We start from the raw sequence: 19522 nt of genomic DNA, 5'->3' as shown, positions 1-19522 counted from the left end.
TTTGAGGGACGTTGGTGCATTGAGGAGGGGGTGTGTGCTGTGAGTGAGGAGGGACAGTTTTGAGAGATGTTGGTGCATTGAGGAGGGGGTGTGTGCTGTGAGTGAGGAGGGACAGTTTTGAGAGACGTTGGTGCATTGAGGAGGGGGTGTGTGCTGTGAGTGAGGAGGGACAGTTTTGAGAGATGTTGGTGCATTGAGGAGGGTGTGTGTGCTGTGAGTGAGGAGGGACAGTTTTGAGAGACGTTGGTGCATTGAGGAGGGGGGGTGTGCTGTGAGTGAGGAGGGACAGTTTTGAGGGATGTTGGTGCATTGAGGAGGGGGTGTGTGCTGTGAGTGAGGAGGGACAGTTTTGAGAGATGTTGGTGCATTGAGGAGGGGGTGTGTGCTGTGAGTGAGGAGGGACAGTTTTGAGAGATGTTGGTGCATTGAGGAGGGGGTGTGTGCTGTGAGTGAGGAGGGACAGTTTTGAGGGACGTTGGTGCATTGAGGAGGGGGTGTGTGCTGTGAGTGAGGAGGGACAGTTTTGAGAGATGTTGGTGCATTGAGGAGGGGGTGTGTGCTGTGAGTGAGGAGGGACAGTTTTGAGAGACATTGGTGCATTGAGGAGGGGGTGTGTGCTGTGAGTGAGGAGGGACAGTTTTGAGAGACGTTGGTGCATTGAGGAGGGGGTGTGTGCTGTGAGTGAGGAGGGACAGTTTTGAGAGATGTTGGTGCATTGAGGAGGGGGTGTGTGCTGTGAGTGAGGAGGGACAGTTTTGAGAGATGTTGGTGCATTGAGGAGGGGGTGTGTGCTGTGAGTGAGGAGGGACAGTTTTGAGAGACGTTGGTGCATTGAGGAGGGGGTGTGTGCTGTGAGTGAGGAGGGACAGTTTTGAGAGATGTTGGTGCATTGAGGAGGGGGTGTGTGCTGTGAGTGAGGAGGGACAGTTTTGAGAGATGTTGGTGCATTGAGGAGGGTGTGTGTGCTGTGAGTGAGGAGGGACAGTTTTGAGAGATGTTGGTGCATTGAGGAGGGGGTGTGTGCTGTGAGTGAGGAGGGACAGTTTTGAGAGACGTTGGTGCATTGAGGAGGGGGTGTGTGCTGTGAGTGAGGAGGGACAGTTTTGAGAGATGTTGGTGCATTGAGGAGGGGGTGTGTGCTGTGAGTGAGGAGGGACAGTTTTGAGAGATGTTGGTGCATTGAGGAGGGGGTGTGTGCTGTGAGTGAGGAGGGACAGTTTTGAGGGACGTTGGTGCATTGAGGAGGGGGTGTGTGCTGTGAGTGAGGAGGGACAGTTTTGAGAGATGTTGGTGCATTGAGGAGGGTGTGTGTGCTGTGAGTGAGGAGGGACAGTTTTGAGAGATGTTGGTGCATTGAGGAGGGGGTGTGTGCTGTGAGTGAGGAGGGACAGTTTTGAGAGATGTTGGTGCATTGAGGAGGGAGTGTGTGCTGTGAGTGAGGAGGAACAGTTTTGAGAGATGTTGGTGCATTGAGGAGGGGGTGTGTGCTGTGAGTGAGGAGGGACAGTTTTGAGAGATGTTGGTGCATTGAGGAGGGAGTGTGTGCTGTGAGTGAGGAGGGACAGTTTTGAGAGATGTTGGTGCATTGAGGAGGGGGTGTGTGCTGTGAGTGAGGAGGGACAGTTTTGAGAGATGTTGGTGCATTGAGGAGGGGGTGTGTGCTGTGAGTGAGGAGGGACAGTTTTGAGAGATGTTGGTGCATTGAGGAGGGGGTGTGTGCTGTGAGTGAGGAGGGACAGTTTTGAGGGACGTTGGTGTATTGAGGAGGGGGTGTGTGCTGTGAGTGAGGAGGGACAGCTTGCTCTGTTCATATGAGAAACACTCTCTGAAAGACTGAGATCCCATTGAACTGAAACTTTTGAAACTGGACTGACATACATTTTATCTGTTATGTTATTTTGCACCAGTGTATTTTTTTTTAAATGTTTTTTAAAGTGGCATTATAAGTTTTGTATTGTATTCTAATTTATAGAATAAAGGGATTTAAAAATCTCTCTCTCTCTCTCACCCTCTCTCTCTCTCCTGCTGCTCTATTATTATCCCACGGGTCACAGATAGGGTTCCACAGCTGAGAGGAATTAAGCTAATCCCAGGCAAGAATGCAAAAATAAACTTTGCAGAAGGATTTGGTCACCTTTTAAGGTTGTGCTGGGGAGTGCATTAAGTTTTCCCATATTTAACTCAGTAGAGCCTGCGCTTTCTCATTCCCAGGGCCAGCGGGGATAAGGAACAACAACAAGTGAAATATCCATGGCTGAGTGTTTTACGGCCTTGGTACGACAGTGCGGCAGCAGAAATGGCAGTGCCCCGGATTAGGAGAAAATGCACTTCCAATTGGCTGAATTTTAAAGGTGAGGGATAGACAGCTTTTCTTGTTATGGAGCACACTTGTGGTACTGCATATATACTGTGTGACACACTGCCGTTACGGGTTCTGTCCTGTTCCCCTGGAACAGTGCTGTGGGACGTCCTGCTGTTACGGGTTCTGTCCTGTTCCCCTGGAACAGTGCTGTGTGACGTCCTGCCATTACGGGTTCTGTCCTGTTCCCCTGGAACAGTGCTGTGTGACGCCCTGCCGTTACGGGTTCTGTCCTGTTCCCCTGGAACAGTGCTGTGTGACGCACTGCCATTACAGGTTCTCTCCTGTTCCCCTGTCACTGAGATGAGATGAGGATAAAAGAGCTAAAACCATGAGTGCAGACTAGCCAGGCTCTTTTGCATTGTGGTTAAGACGTTCGCTTGCAGTGCGCGGGTCGTTGGTTTAAGCCCATCCTCCACCCTGTTACATTGACAGTGCAGAACTGATTAAGGCAGAGTGTTTCATAGGATCCTTAGGTACAAGTACACATCCTGCCTATCTCAGGCAGGAGTTACAGAACCAGAGAACCAGGCAACAAAGGATGCTAGAGGTCATCGTTATATCCTGGAATCAGTTCCAGAAGAGACAGAGAGCCCATCCTGCATTTCCCTCTTCAGCAATTCGTCTGCCAGCACCGAGTTCAGTAAGCCCGCTGTTACAGTAATGAGCTTCCTCCTGCTGCAAGAGCTACCCATGCTGGGGTATTGAGTCTGCCTCACAGGATGGTATAAGCTCCCAAACCACTTCGTTCTCACAGAGAAACCTTGCTTATGCACTAACCACCCCCATCTGCAGTAAGCAATTCCCTTCAATTATTATTCATTTTTCAATTTATATGTATGCTCTCGTGTTCAATTTAAAAAATCTAAAATCATTCCAATGGGGTTATATTCACAGATAACACTAGAGGTCAGCACAGCTCACAGACTTCTGAGCAGAATCACAGGCTTCCCACATTTCACCAGCGGGACCACTGACATACAGTTCCTACTTGTGATATACAGTATAATATACTACTGCAGCGTTGAGAACACAGTACAAGTAGTGCAGTATTTAGGTTTTTCAGTATTTAACTTCACTGTCAAGGTGCACTAGAAAGTTACTGTACAGTAACACTATGTTTATTTCCTAATTGGCAGTTTCCTGTTTGTTTTTGTTATTCCTTCAACATGTTCTCTGCTGGAGCACATAGATTGGAACCAGGCCCTCAAACAATCTATGTTTCCAGCTGACAGTTCTTGGCATTGATTGTGTACACTCTGCTAATAACCCTGTCACTGCCTCCCTCCTAATATAGGCTCCTGTGTGCATTATTTTTAAAGAGGTGTCTCCAGCACACAAAGGATTAGCTGGAGTGGTTGTCGTGACAGCAGTGTAAAAATAAGCATTGTCATGGAAACTACTCTTCTTCTCCCTAGCCATTGGCAACTCCTGGAAAAATACTACACTCTCGTCCTCGTGGTTACAGAAAAGAGCCTTCATTTAAAGATAGCACTGCATAGGTCAGCTAGAGGATCTTGTTTAGCTACATCATAAGAATGGTTATCTAACTGTCTGTTCTTTGCTGATTATCCGTTAAACTGTCTGTTTTCTCTTTCTCTCTCTCTCTCTCTCTCTCTCTCTCTCTCTCTCTCTCTCTCTCTCACACACACACACACACATTTTCTCTCTCTCTCAATCTCTCTCACTCTCACTCTTTCTTTCTCTCTCTCTCTCACACACACACACACACACACACACACACACACACTTTCTCTTTCTATCTCTGATTTCTGATTCATCCAGATATCTCGTAGGAATCTATCAGGAGAGGTCAGAGCAGGCTAACGCTGTGATGGTCCCATCTTTAAAACAGTAACAACCAAAGCATTGCTTCACATATACAAACCAGTACATTATTCTACCCCTCGTCCCAGCTGCAGTCTGCATGCAGACTCATCAACTCACTTGATCAATAGTCATAGCATCCCCCAATGTGCAGAGCTGCAGCTCTCTGATGCAGGGTGAAGCACGATGAAAGGGGGGAGTAGACATTACAAAAAAAAATTGTACATAGTTTATTATACATGTATAGATTGAGAGGGTATAAGCTATTGATTTAAATCTGAATGTTCTGCTTACTCTTAGTTTCCAGCACATTAGGTTACTATTATTGTCTTTATTATCAGTGCATCAGTGCAGTCTGGGAACAGACATCACTTTCAAGCAGCATGTGTGTCAAAGATGTCTCATTGTACACAGAGAGACACGTGAAGAGAACGATACAGACCATGCAGACACACACTGCAGAGAACAGACTGGACTGGGATGTTTTAGGCACTCATCATCTCAATGTAATCTGGCGTTGCTGCTTAGACTTACACAACGTTTCTTATCTGGGAATTTCATGTCCTTACTTGGGCTCTGTCAAAGTGAAAAGTGTTTGATCTTCATAAAGCACCACAGGATATGTCAGAACATTAAATGATACATTTTACTTGTTTTTTTTTTCATTGTAAACGCAACAACTTGTTACCTGGAGTGTGGTCCTTCTGTACAGTGATAACTGAATACAATCTACACAGACACCTGCAGACTGATAGTATATGCATAGGTCCTGTTTCATCACCAGGAATGCTGGCCTATTTGCTGCGGATCAACGGGGGGGGGGGGCATCCTCCTTCCTCAAGAAAATTTTGGATAATGTTTTAAAAAGAAAAAGAAAACAACATCATTGGTTCATTTAAAATTATATCAGTTGCAACTTGAATTAAAATCCCATCAATGAATAGAGTGTACATGCAATCATATGTTGATAATGACAAAAGTTTTTTACATCCCCCAGAGAGTGCTCTTACATATAAGTTTTAGTTTGCAGGTTGTACAGTGACTGAGGTGGGTTTGCAGGTTTTAATGTTGATTTGTGGGTCTGTGGGTGGTCTGTATGTCTAGGACGATGCTGACCCCTCCCTCAATGTGTGTCTGTAAGAGAGAAGATCTAGGCATGTGGGTTCCTGAGTAATAATTCACAATCTTAACAGTTATCTTTTGAAATCTGACCCCAGGTGGGTGCTGGTGGCTAAGTGACTCGCTCTCTGCAGATCCAGGACTCTTTGTATTCCCTTCCTATCAGATAAACCTGGAGCTGCTCCATCTCATAAGACCCAGCCTGTCTGCGTGGGAGGACTGCCTGCCTTCAGCGTCCTTTAAGGGGGATAGGCCCACAGAGCCCATCTGCTCCACACTTCCTCAATAAAACAGGAACCCCAGAGGACTCCTCCAGCCACGTCATCAACTTAACATGAATCACTATGAGTTCCAATCAACGGGAATTTAAAGGAACACTGCTCCACTTTATTACATAGAATTATATTTTACATTAGGTTTTTTTTTAATATATATATTTATTATATATATATATATATATATATATATATATATATATATATATATAATTGAAATGCTTACACATCCTTATGATTCTGTATATTATAATTTAGGCACATACAAATATTATAATATTGGCACAAACAAGCTCCAATCATCTTATGCTGAAAGGAGATGTAACTGCAACATAGCTAACTTGTTTATTATTTGTATAGATAGATAGACAGATAGTTAGGCCTGGGTTCAGAGCCTCTTGGGAGATTTTTCACAATTGTATTAAGAATTTACAAAAGACATCAAAGTTCAAACCATACACTGGAATAAAAGATTGACCGTCATATTACAATATCCAAGACGCTGACCTTATATTTAAGAAAAAAATGTCTTACAATTTCTGTAACTTATTTTTTATTTTTTTGTAATTCCACCCTTTACTGAAAATGCTGGTAATGGTACATGAAGCAAAGACTTACTGTACCATAACAAAAACGATATGGTTTTATTATAAGAGATGAGATTTAGACATTTAAGTATGACTCCTACATCACCACTGCACCAGCACTAACAATGCATGACACACACCTCAATGCATGCAAGGGTATTTAATGGCTTCACATAAAAAACTCCACAGGATGAGATAACTGTGCTGCTAATGGTCTGTAGCCAGTGAGCTGTGCGCTGCTCTGACAACAACATGGCTAATCGCTCTCCCAGGAAAGGCTCTGGGCAGAGAGAGCAAGAGGAGAGTGGGAGAGGAGCGGCTGCAGACCAACTGCTCGTTAAACATGGCTATTTATCTCTGCTATCTCTTGAAAAGGGGTCACTGAGTGGGTCAATATTCGTGCTGAAGCCTTGCATGCTAGACAGGGTGTGGGACTCCAGAGCCTGGGGAGAGGGAATTCAGGCATTACAGAACAGCACATGAATGAACTCCTTACCCCTGGAAGCTTACATTTCTGTAGCAGGTTGCTGCACTGGCATTGACAGCCCTGGTCCAATTTGACTGATGTGGCTGAGGCTACCAAAACAACCAGCTTGTGCACAGAAGAAACACAAGGTTAATGACTGCATATAGCAGGCCATGCATATCATGTTATTATATAAATTAATACTTTTACCCCAAGTCCAGATATTCCAGGCTAACCATCTCTCCAACAGCCCCTCGCCCCTGCACCTCCAAACACAAAAACAATGTGTTCCAGTGACATCATCCATTAGAGAAAGGGGGAGGCTGAGAAGCAAATGCTGGTTAATTAGAGGGACTGAGGGAAGTAGGTCTATTTAAAGAAACAGTTTGTTTAGAGAAAATCCTATCCTGTCTCCCTCTGCCTTAACCCTATACACACTGTGTGTTTGTGTTAAGCTTTGCTCCGTGTGTGTGTGAAATGTGCTGTGAAAGGGTTTCCAGATACAATGCTGTGGCAAGCAACTACTGCCAGGATTAAACTAGGAAGAAGTTAGGGTTAGGGTTAGGGTTAGGGTTAGGGTTAGGGTTAGAGTTAGACTAGGAAGAGGTTTCCATGTTTCCTATTTCAAGAGGCCAGCTACTAGCAATCCTAAAACAGGCTTATCAGTAAGTCAGCAACCTGGAATCTCAGTGCATTCCTTATTAAGGTGGACATCAAAGATGCCACTGAATCATTCAAACATGAGCAGGGCTGGTCTGGTCAATAGCATCCTGGTGTTAACCAAATTCACTGTAAGGTAGAGATCAACCTGAAAAACTCTTAGTTTCTCTGAATGAAAGCAAAAAACACTTTAGTTTGACCATGGCTCTGTTCAGAGGAACACCCGAAATAGATTTCACATACTGCGTTACAGAGCAGAGAAAATACTGATGCAACATCAACAAGTAACATCATGTGTCATTGCGCTTCTCAATCCTGTTCTATCTGGAGGTCCTGGAAATGTTTACTGTAACTCTCTCTTGGGTGCCTGTCACAAAGTGCAGTGGGTGACATCAGACCAGAAACAGGAGCCAACACAGAATAAACAGAGGTGGAGTTTAGTGAAGCTGAGCGTTTGTTTTCACTCAGTATTTAATAAATGAACAAACAGAAAATAAAAGGTTGTAAGACAAACAAAATACAGGACACTGCATTTTAGCCAAAACAAAGAGACAAACAAAATGGACAACACAGACAAACAAGATGAGCTGAAATCAATTATTTACGTGACTTTTTTTACTTTCTCCTCTCCACACCCATTCTCCACTCACCGAACACACAGCCCCGAGTGGGTGAAAACATGATGCTTTTATGCAGCTGTACCGAGACTCGATTGCTAATCAATCATTCAATTGGAGTCTCGGTACAACTGCACGTGAATTAATAAAGTGCAATTCCCTGTGCTTGCATATTATTACATTTTACCTGCACATGAAGTGCTGTGCAATCCTCGTGCCTAAATACAAAATACATTTTAAACCACTTGTGTTACACAGACCCATTTATATCCTGTGTACCGATGAATATACACCAACATTAACACACTACACGCAACATACAACACAAATGAATAGCCCAGGGGCGGGGCACTTTGCCACAGTGCCTCATAGCTGGCTACTGCCTTGTGTGTGTGTGTGTGTGTGTGTATATATATATATATAGTTGTGTACCATTATAATATAATATATATATGTATATAGTTGTGTGCCATTGTAATATAATAATGTTAAAAAAAAAATCTAGATTGTCTAAAATGCAAGAAAAAATTACATTTTAACCACAACCCTAGCGACAAGCCTCTGTTATAAACTCCGATCTCTATAACCACAGTGCTAGCAATGACAGGTGATACAGTCTGAGCCCTGGTTTTAATGGGAGGATCACCTCATACTCTCCCGTCCCTGCTGAAGCACTGCTACTGTGTTCTCGATTATGAGTGAAGCGTTAAAAAATGAATAATGGCAATTCCATCATTTGGTTTCGTATTCAGCTTTGTGATGGAGATTTTTAAAAGTGATCACTTCATCGTCAGTATTTATTTTTCCCAGCTCAGGGAAACTCCTTTTTGCCTGTACAGTATTATTATTTTGTTGGTCATAGAATCAAGAATCATACTGCTTTAAGATAATTATAATTTATATAGATTAATAGCTTTGAATACACTTTACAACTGGATAGAAAGCCATTATCAGTTCACTTAGAAACAGAACCATGCACGTTAAAGCATGACAAAAGACTTCAAAGCGAAACCTACAGACTGGGTTCTAACTGTTAGCCTCTTGTAACCACAGCACACGAGAACCAGGCTCTGCAGCACAAGCAGATAGAACTTTACCTAGAGCTTTTAACCTCTGTGCATTAGGGTTGGGGTTAGAGATAGGGGTGCCAGTAAGGTTTAAAGTTAAGGTTAGTGTTAGGGTCAGAGTTAGAGTTAGGGTTAGGGTAACGTTAGCAGAGATACCTGTGAGTCAGTCCATATAAGCAGAGCTCTGAGGCACTAGAAGAGCAGCATTCCTGTCACACTGCTGGGGCAGCAGATGTTGCTCAGCAAGCTGTGAAGACAATGCCAGTGTGCTCGGAGGAAGTGTGTGCTCTTCCTGGGTATAAAGCAGCTTGTTCTTTGGGAGCTGAGAATCTGCCATGTCAGGATGCAGCGGGGGTGAGTGTGAATAGGGTGTAAAGATTAATCTGGCTTCAGAAACAGATTTACAGCTTCATTGCTCTTGCCAGCACCTTTCAATACAGGTGTTATCTGTAGTTTTATTTGCATCTACTGTAAACTATACTTTATTTAAATATTAGTCTTGCATTGTAACCCTTTACTGTCTTGTAACACCTCTAAGTTGCCTTGAAGAAGAAGAAGAAGAAGAAGAAGAAGAAGAAGAAGAAGAAGAAGAAGAAGAAGAAGAAGAAGAAGAATTGGCTCAAGTTTTATGAAAATGACCTATAGGTACGTAAAAACTAAATCTGACAGAGACATTTAATCTTGTTTCAAAACTTGTGCTCTGATCTGTAATTGCTCTGACAGTAAATTGCCTCTTATTATGCAGGCAGGCTGGAGAGCGAGAGAGCAGCACAGAGGAAGCTGTCTTTGTCTCCTGGGAAAATGATATGGAAATGCAAGTAAACGGTGACCTTTACAAAGAGAGATAATGACTGCAGCTCCCTCTCCAGGTACACACAATGAGACCAGCAAAATGAAGCTGGATGATAAACATAGAACAGCATTGTTAGTGTTATTGAATCTGGAAAGGGCTGGGACAATGCACAGCCGCTGCTGAAAGAGCAAAAAACTGGTTAGAGCTGAGGGACTGCGAGGGAGGCAGTGTGGTCTAGTGGTTGGAGCTGAGTGACTGGGAGGGAGGCAGTGTGGTCTAGTGGTTAGAGCTGAGTGACTGGGAGGGAGGCAGTGTGGTCTAGTGGTTAGAGCTGAGGGACTGGGAGGGAGGGAGGCAGTGGTCTAGTGGTTAGAGCTGAGGGACTGGGAGGGAGGCAGTGTGGTCTAGTGGTTAGAGCTGAGGGACTGGGAGGGAGGCAGTGTGGTCTAGTGGTTAGAGCTGAGGGACTGGGAGGGAGGCAGTGTGGTCTAGTGGTTAGAGCTGAGGGACTGGGAGGGAGGCAGTGTGGTCTAGTGGTTAGAGCTGAGTGACTGGGAGGGAGGCAGTTTGGTCTAGTGGTTAGAGCTGAGTGACTGGGAGGGAGGCAGTGTGGTCTAGTGGTTAGAGCTGAGTGACTGGGAGGGAGGGAGTGTAATCTGGTGGTTAGAGGTGAAGGCAGGAGGGCTTACCTGATTAACAGATTCATTTTAACAGACCCGTGCATCCATTGAATATAGTTTAAATTTGAGGGTTTTTTTGTTCATCTGAAAATGTTCTTGTTCAAATGGATCTGATTAATAAACTGTGTCTAGGAGTCAAATGATGTTGACACTGATGTATCACTTCACCAGGACTACGGAGGTAGTGAAGAGGGCACTCTATCTGCTGTTAATAAGCAAGGTTGTGTTTTAGAGTGACAGAGCAGAGTGATAGACTAATAGGGATTTTTAAACAGTTATACCAGAACACATCCAGCCAAGGTTAATATATCAAGATCTTGATATTGCCAGTACACAGGGCTTATTATTAAAAGCTCATTGTTTTTATTGACCCTAGCATCACTAATCACAATACAATTACAGTGAGAAGTGTACAAATACTGTGATAGTGCAGGGCTTTAGGTTGCATTAGATGTAGAAGAGGTATTATAAAGCACCCGCCCCATTGTTACCTCTCACTTGAAATATATCAAACATTTCAAACAGACCTGGCTGCTTCGTCTACGGTTTAAATTACACCCCAGTACAGGATGCAGAAACAGTGTGCATGTGCTGTTTGTGTTTTAATTCTGCTTCGATGGAGAGTTCATTTGCAGACTGTGGGTTGCATTGGTCTGTTAATGGACATGCAGTAGCTTTATGGCTGCAATCTGCAAATAGAAATACTTTACTCACAACAGAGAAGAGAGCTCACTTAGCTATTTTTGAGATGTGGATAAAAATGATCTGTCCATCAGCTGTTTCTTTTTGCTGAGGTCTTACGTTATTGGCTTGTACCTTTTTGTTATTTTTCTCCAAACACATCATTTATATCCAGCAGAGGTGGTATCAGGGCCGTCAGAGACACTGTGACAATGCTGGACAGGGCCCATAACTCGGCAGATGGTTAGAAATGTCACGTAAAAGCAGCAGCCAAATAGGGTCAAAAATAGCAATTGTGTTTGGTGTGTGTAATTAAATGTAATCCAGTCTCCTCTCCTCTGGGTCTCAGCTTTAATAGAGTATGAAGAGTGTTTCTCACAGCTCAGCTCTAATAGAGTATGAAGAGTCTCACAGCTCAGCTCTAATAGAGTATGAAGAGTCTCACAGCTCTGCTCTAATAGAGTATGAAGAGTCTCACAGCTCAGCTCTAATAGAGTATGAAGAGTCTCACAGCTCTGCTCTAATAGAGTATGAAGAGTCTCACAGCTCAGCTCTAATAGAGTATGAAGAGTGATTCTCACAGCTCAGCTCTAATAGAGCATGAAGAGTCTCACAGCTCAGCTCTAATAGAGTATGAAGAGTGATTCTCACAGCTCAGCTCTAATAGAGCATGAAGAGTCTCACAGCTCAGCTCTAATAGAGCATGAAGAGTCTCACAGCTCAGCTCTAATAGAGCATGAAGAGTCTCACAGCTCAGCTCTAATAGAGCATGAAGAGTCTCACAGCTCAGCTCTAATAGAGCATGAAGAGTCTCACAGCTCAGCTCTAATAGAGCATGAAGAGTCTCACAGCTCAGCTCTAATAGAGTATGAAGAGTCTCACAGCTCAGCTCTAATAGAGTATGAAGAGTATGATTCTCACAGCTCAGCTCTAATAGAGTATGCTCTAATAGAGCATGAAGAGTCTCACAGCTCAGCTCTAATAGAGTATGAAGAGTCTCACAGCTCAGCTCTAATAATGAAGAGTCTCACAGCTCAGCTCTAATAGAGTATGAAGAGTCTCACAGCTCAGCTCTAATAGAGTATGAAGAGTCTCACAGCTCAGCTCTAATAGAGCATGAAGAGTCTCACAGCTCACATAGAGCATGCAAAAGCTCAGCTCTAATGAAGAGTCTCACAGCTCAGCTCTAATAGAGTATGAAGAGTCATGAAGAGTCTCACAGCTCAGCTCTAATAGAGTATGAAGAGTGATTCTCACAGCTCAGCTCAGCATGAAGACCTCAAGCTCAGCTCTAATAGAGCATGAAGAGTCTCACAGCTCAGCTCTAATGTTACATGAAGAGTCTCATTAGCTAAGCTCTAATAGAGTATGAAGAGTGATTCTCACAGCTCAGCTCTAAGTGGTAGTAGTCCTAGTAGTCATCAGTTTAAATAACGCACAGCTCTTTAAGGTATAGGTCTGAGAGATACAATAATTTTTTTGTAATTATTTATAAGATCTATATGTTGAGTATTATAGGATGACCAAAGTCCAGTAGTAGTAGTGGTCACCTGAGTGAGCGCGAGCACGTGTGCTTACCCAGACACATTGTCATGTCACATTCATGAGAGTGTGCACTCACCAGTGTACAACACACACACACACAAACACACACGTTGTCTCCCTCAATATCATAAACTGGCCTCACCATCACAGTGTCTCTCAGAGTCTAAATAGCTTTTTCTTCCACAGCTCAGCCTGCAAACCCTCATTATTACTCTAATAGAGTATGAAGAGTCTCACAGCTCTGCTCTAATAGAGAAAGCAAGGTGCACAGGGTTTCAGAAGTTCATTCAGAGTACATGCGAAAGGACGGAGTCTCCCCTAACCCTTCTTAATTTGAGGCTACATAGATCAAGTTCCCTTCATAGCTCTTTGTAATAATTATTTCCAGCACCAAACCCCTCTCCCTCCTCCTCCTCCTCCATACCTCCTTCCACAGAAACAGCGCTCCTCACTTCAGATTTAGCTGTTAAGGTAGGTCTGAGAGATGAACTGATCATTCGTACAGAATATTCCCCTGTCTCCCTCGCAAGTGCTGCAGCCTGGCAGCTGTGTTTGCGTCAGGATGTGTCTGTAAGCTCGTCAGGAACTTGTTTTCAGGGCAACCTCATTCTTTAAAAGCCTGGAAAGTCTATTAGGCGCTCTGTGAGCCTGGATGGTTTCAGGCACACACAGCAGAGATGAAGCAGGAGAGCGCTGGACAGGATCCCTGGAGCTGAGTGTTTATGCGGCTCACAGAAACCCATTGCTCTCCAGTGGGGTATTGGGGAGAGGATGTCAAATAAAATAATGAACTATTAGAAATTGAAATGTTAGCTAGTGGGGAAATCACTGTAACCTGATATATTAAAATAAGTGCCACAATAGAACCTGACTGAATGACCTCTAGGTATCATTCAGGTATTATATAAACCTCTATAAATAGGAAAGAGTGTAAATAATTGATCTAACAGAGGAATAAATCTGAACGTGACTTTACAGTGCATATTTCTTCCCTATCTATCAAAGCAGTTTGTATTGATTTATGAGCTGTTGGATTGATGTCCACTGACTGGGGATTCCCAGATATACATGTCTGCTATTCATGAACAATGCTTTGGCTACTGGGATGAGTAGCACCAAATAACCAGGTGGAGAATAGAGGGACACTACAAATCTCTCTGCTTAGCATTCAAGATCTCAGTCTTTTTCAGAGCCTATAAGCATCAGTACTGTATCAAAATGAACACTACACAGTGGCAGATCTTCATAAGACACTACAGAGGCTAAGCCTACATGTCATTTTGTAAAAGTAAAAAAGCTTACCTTCCGCCATGCTTTAAGGTCTACTGCATTGCTACTGGCTAATGCAGCCTCAAAATGGATGGGATTATGTGTGTATTCCACCTGCAATCACCCTCTGTCTGTCAAGTTGTATTATATTTGTATTGGCTACACGATGCAAGTTTGCGGCTAGCCTCCACCACTCATAATTAATCTTGACATGTCTGTTGACAGGCAGGTTTTGGGTCACGTGGATACTCCCTTACGTTTTCATACTCTCAATTTCCATACCGTACATTGTAGATTTTTTTAAATTCATATGCCGTTTCCCTCGCTGTCAATTGAGGTAAAAATAGGAACAAAAAATAACAATAAAGGCCGTCCAAAGCTTAAATTGGACCTTCTTCAACACAGAGGACCAAAACAAAATTGCCTTTTTAATTGCTTATGGTACAAAAAAGCGAAATTGTATTTGCATATACTGTATTACTGTATTACATTTCTTATTTAATTATGAAGTACCTTTTGAAACATGCAACGTTTTTAGTTGTGTATATATATATATATATATATATATATATATATATATATATTATATATATATAGATATATCAAATATATCCTCAAATTCAGAGAGAATAAAAGCAGAAGTACAGGAAGCCAAGTACAAAGCTGTAATGGTAGATTAAGCAACTGACAATGGAAAAGCAGCTCAGCTGTCTCGTGTCTTCAGGTATGTGACTGACAGCGGCCCAAATGAACGGTTGTTTTGTGAAAATGTGTTACATTTACAAAAATAAAAATAACAGTAAAAATGCACTTAAAAAGACCAAATTCCCATTGGGCTTATTTTTTTATTTATTAAAGGTATATAAATAGAAATACATATGTATATAAAGAATAATATTCTATTAGATATCTAGCATTTAATCATCAATGTCATGATAACGTCCTGTCGCGATATTCTAACAAATGGAATATAATTTTTACATGTATTTTTAATTAGACCTAATTAAAGGGAAATTAAAGATCTACATTTGTAAAATTGAGCTCACTCCTCGGGATTTATATATATATATCTATAAATATATATCAATATATATAATATAGATATATATATATATATAATTATATATTATATCACCTATGTTTATACATTTACCCTAAATGGACCCAAACCAGTATTTAAAAATGTTTATATATTATTAATATGTTTTACCATACATCATTATTCTTTACAATGCTTACCTATGCTTTACCATGTTTATAATATGCTTTATTGCATTTTGACTGTGGTAAACTTTTACTAACATAGTAAACAAACAGAAACGTATGGAATTCATTTAGCTGTCATTCAGCAGGACGCAGCAGCTGGTTTTGTGAGGGTAAATCAGTCCCCACAGTGGTGTGCAATCGGCACGTATTTGAGGCTCACTATTTGGCTTCAGCTTTGTGCCGCCCAGTCTGAGGTTCTACATTATGAATCCCTGTAATTGAAATTTGTGCTGGGCAAGAATAAAGTTTCCTCTGCACTGCACTCTCTTTGTGACTGTTTCATTGATATTTTCACATTTCTTTACAATAGGCTAAAATCCAAATTACAGCACTGCCCTGCAGAACCTGTTCATTTCCTGCGGTGCTGTTTTATTGTGTTCATTGTGCCATGCTATTCCTGTGGTGCTGTTTTATTGTGTTCACTGTGCCATGCTATTCCTGTGGTGCTGTTTTATTGTGTACACTGTGCCATGCTATTCCTGTAGTGTTGTTTTATTGTGTTCATTGTGCCATGCTATTCCTGTCGTGCTGTTTTATTGTGTACACTGTGCCATGCTATTCCTGTAGTGCTGTTTTATTGTGTACACTGTGTCATGCTATTCCTGTAGTGCTGTTTTATTGTGTACACTGTGTCATGCTATTCCTGCAGTGCTGTTTTATTGTGTACACTGTGCCATGCTATTCCTGTAGTGCTGTTTTATTGTGTACACTGTGCCATGCTATTCCTGTAGTGCTGTTTTATTGTGTTCATTGTGCCATGCTATTCCTGTAGTGCTGTTTTATTGTGTTCATTGTGCCATGCTATTCCTGTCGTGCTGTTTTATTGTGTACACTGTGCCATGCTATTCCTGTAGTGCTGTTTTATTGTGTACACTGTGTCATGCTATTCCTGCAGTGCTGTTTTATTGTGTACACTGTGCCATGCTATTCCTGTAGTGCTGTTTTATTGTGTTCATTGTGCCATGCTATTCCTGTAGTGCTGTTTTATTGTGTTCATTGTGCCATGCTATTCCTGCAGTGCTGTTTTATTGTGTACACTGTGCCATGCTATTCCTGTAGTGCTGTTTTATTGTGTACACTGTGCCATGCTATTCCTGTAGTGCTGTTTTATTGTGTTCATTGTGCCATGCTATTCCTGTAGTGCTGTTTTATTGTGTTCATTGTGCCATGCTATTCCTGTAGTGCTGTTTTATTGTGTACACTGTGCCATGCTATTCCTGTAGTGCTGTTTTATTGTGTACACTGTGCCATGCTATTCCTGTAGTGCTGTTTTATTGTGTACACTGTGCCATGCTATTCCTGTAGTGCTGTTTTATTGTGTTCACTGTGCCATGCTATTCCTGTAGTGCTGTTTTATTGTGTTCATTGTGCCATGCTATTCCTGTAGTGCTGTTTTATTGTGTTCATTGTGCCATGCTATTCCTGTAGTGCTGTTTTATTGTGTACACTGTGCCATGCTATTCCTGTGGTGCTGTTTTATTGTGTACACTGTGCCATGCTATTCCTGTAGTGCTGTTTTATTGTGTACACTGTGCCATGCTATTCCTGTAGTGCTGTTTTATTGTGTTCATTGTGCCATGCTATTCCTGTAGTGCTGTTTTATTGTGTTCATTGTGCCATGCTATTCCTGTAGTGCTGTTTTATTGTGTACACTGTGCCATGCTATTCCTGTGGTGCTGTTTTATTGTGTACACTGTGCCATGCTATTCCTGTGGTGCTGTTTTATTGTGTACACTGTGCCATGCTATTCCTGCAGTGCTGTTTTATTGTGTACACTGTGCCATGCTATTCCTGCAGTGCTGTTTTATTGTGTACACTGTGCCATGCTATTCCTGCAGTGCTGTTTTATTGTGTACACTGTGCCATGCTATTCCTGTCGTGCTGTTTTATTGTGTACACTGTGCCATGCTATTCCTGTAGTGCTGTTTTATTGTGTACACTGTGCCATGCTATTCCTGTAGTGCTGTTTTATTGTGTACACTGTGCCATGCTATTCCTGTAGTGCTGTTTTATTGTGTACACTGTGCCATGCTATTCCTGCAGTGCTGTTTTATTGTGTACACTGTGCCAGCCTTATTTCTGTAGCCTGGGGTGCAACACAGGGTAGTGGTGCTGCATAGCTTTGCAATGTGGTGCCAACTGAAAATAGACCCTCTCACTCTCTCTCTCTCTTCATGTATGTATGTATGTATGTATGTATGTATTTATGTATGTATGTATGTATATATGTATGTATTAAAAATTGCAAAAAATCAAGCAAGCACTATTAAAATGCAAGGATAGCCTATGGCTGTTAACACTGTATTGTTGTAACACTTTATCTCTAAACATTACCCGTGAATCTTCCATCCCTTCAGTGTGGGATCGCATTACCCGTGAATCCTCCATCCCTTCAGTGTGGGATCCCATTACCCGTGAATCCTCCGTCCCTTCAGTGCGGGGTTGAGGTGAACAGCACACACTGGTCCCGGAGTGCCCTTTCAGTCTCATTGAGATGCTTTTCGTTCTCCTCCCGTTCTTCCAGCCCTCTGCAGGCTCCTGTGCTCGACTGAGCCGTGAAGAATCTCCCGCTGGCTCGCCATGCGTCAAAGTAATTAAGACTTCCTGTTAATCTGCTTCTGCTTCAGCAGCAAGGTCAACGAGACCCCAGGCAGCAACGGTGTGTAATGGGAATGACATTAACCCCTTAACCTCCAGAGTCCTCTATTTCAGACAGTCTCCCTGTTTCTGACACCGCGGCAACACTGGCCTCTTTAAAACCCCTGTTACGTATGCATACCAGATGCTACGATCTGGACAGACAATAACATTCACAATGGCTGGAGGCAAAAGGGTTGAAATTGTAAAGGGTGTTAAACAGCCATGCATCTGCCCATCCCGTTCTTTATTTAGCAACCCCCTTTCATTTTTTTGAAAACGATTATCAAAGTCAACCTCTCAAAGATATACTAAATAAACTCTTATATATTAAAATGGTTTCGTTAAAAAAACACATATACAACATTAAAGCTAATAATACATAAATTAAAACTAATTGAAATGCCTGAATTATTTTTTAATTTGCTTATTTTGACTTTATTTTTCTTTTTCCTTCTGAGAATCAAGAAGATCGAGTGCTTCAAAAATAGATACATGCAGAGGTATGTCACAATATTTCCTTTCATTACTCACTCTCTCTTAAAAAGCACACCTCTCTCTCCTCTCCTCTTTTTCCATTCACTATGAATCTTCCAACCATTGGAAGGATCCTACCATCCGCAACATAGAGACACTGCCGAACCCAGATAGTCATCTCTCTCTCTATCTCCTCTCTCTCTCCTCTCTCTCTCTCTCTCTCTCTCTCTCTCTCTCTCTCCTCTCTAGCAAAGGGGGAGTTTAAAGGTGCTTAAGTTTCCACGAAATAACCGTGTACCCTGGTAAACAAATGTCAGTAAACGGTTTCGTTACATATGTATCATTGTAGTATAACTGTAATTGTAATTTATCCGATTATTGATCTCTCTCGCTCTCCTCTCTCTCTCTCTCTCTCTCTCTCTCTCTCTCTCTCTCTCTCTCTCTCTCTCTCTCTCTCTCCTCTTTCTTTCAAATAAAGATAGGAAGGGAATAAACAAACTCCTCTGTCCGAGAAGGGTCGTCAAACGATGCTTGGTTTCCTTGTCTTGTTAAGGCCCTAACATTCCAGGAAAGTATCGGTCTCATTTCCTGCCTGTGCTTCTCTGATGTGTCAAAAGAAGAGAATCAGTAGCTTCTCACCCTGCTGGTGCTCCTCGTGTCATGGCAGTGAACTCGGCACTGCCAGGGTTGGCACAAAGAGATCACCTCTGGAGTGTGACCTGGAAAGAAGCTTGGAAGCACGATCAAGTCTGGTCTGTACTTCTAGAAGTGTGATCTTAGATACTAAGCAGGGTCCAGATAACTTTCATCCTTGGCGTCGTAGCCTGCAGTTAACATCTCAAATTCCAGAAGAGTTCTCTCATAAGGGTAGATGGAAGTGTTAGAAACCGGCTGAATAATGTTACGTTAACATACCAATACATGCCGCTTTGTAGATTTCCAGATACTTCACGAAAAACTGACAAAAATTGAGAAAAGTGACATCGAAATACTGTACTACTATTACAGTTTCCAGTAGACTTTTGCAATATAGTTTTGTAGTTTTTTTTTTTTTAATTACATGATGTTAAATAAAATATCTAAATTATGTTCATTACTTTTTTTTGTTTGTTTTTTAAATGATGTCTCAGTCTTAAAATTCGAGCTGAGAGCTTTTGGCCACAGCTGTATATCTAAGTGCTTACCATACATAATAGC

General features: G+C 42.2%; 1 long non-coding RNA gene across 1 annotated transcript; it reads left to right on the top strand.

The window, feature by feature from the left end:
- The first annotated feature begins 9359 nt into the window (after positions 1 to 9359).
- On the top strand, positions 9360 to 18246 carry LOC121322507. The gene is made up of 3 exons (XR_005951040.1): positions 9360 to 9622; positions 9723 to 9846; positions 17569 to 18246. It is a non-coding gene; the product is annotated as an uncharacterized LOC121322507 (long non-coding RNA).
- The last annotated feature ends 1276 nt before the right edge of the window (positions 18247 to 19522 follow it).

This window comes from Polyodon spathula, chromosome 10, assembly GCF_017654505.1.
Source record: "Polyodon spathula isolate WHYD16114869_AA chromosome 10, ASM1765450v1, whole genome shotgun sequence".
NCBI lineage: Eukaryota > Metazoa > Chordata > Actinopteri > Acipenseriformes > Polyodontidae > Polyodon > Polyodon spathula.
Note: the sequence above shows the minus strand (reverse complement) of the source record. Positions and strands in the feature narration are given on the sequence as shown.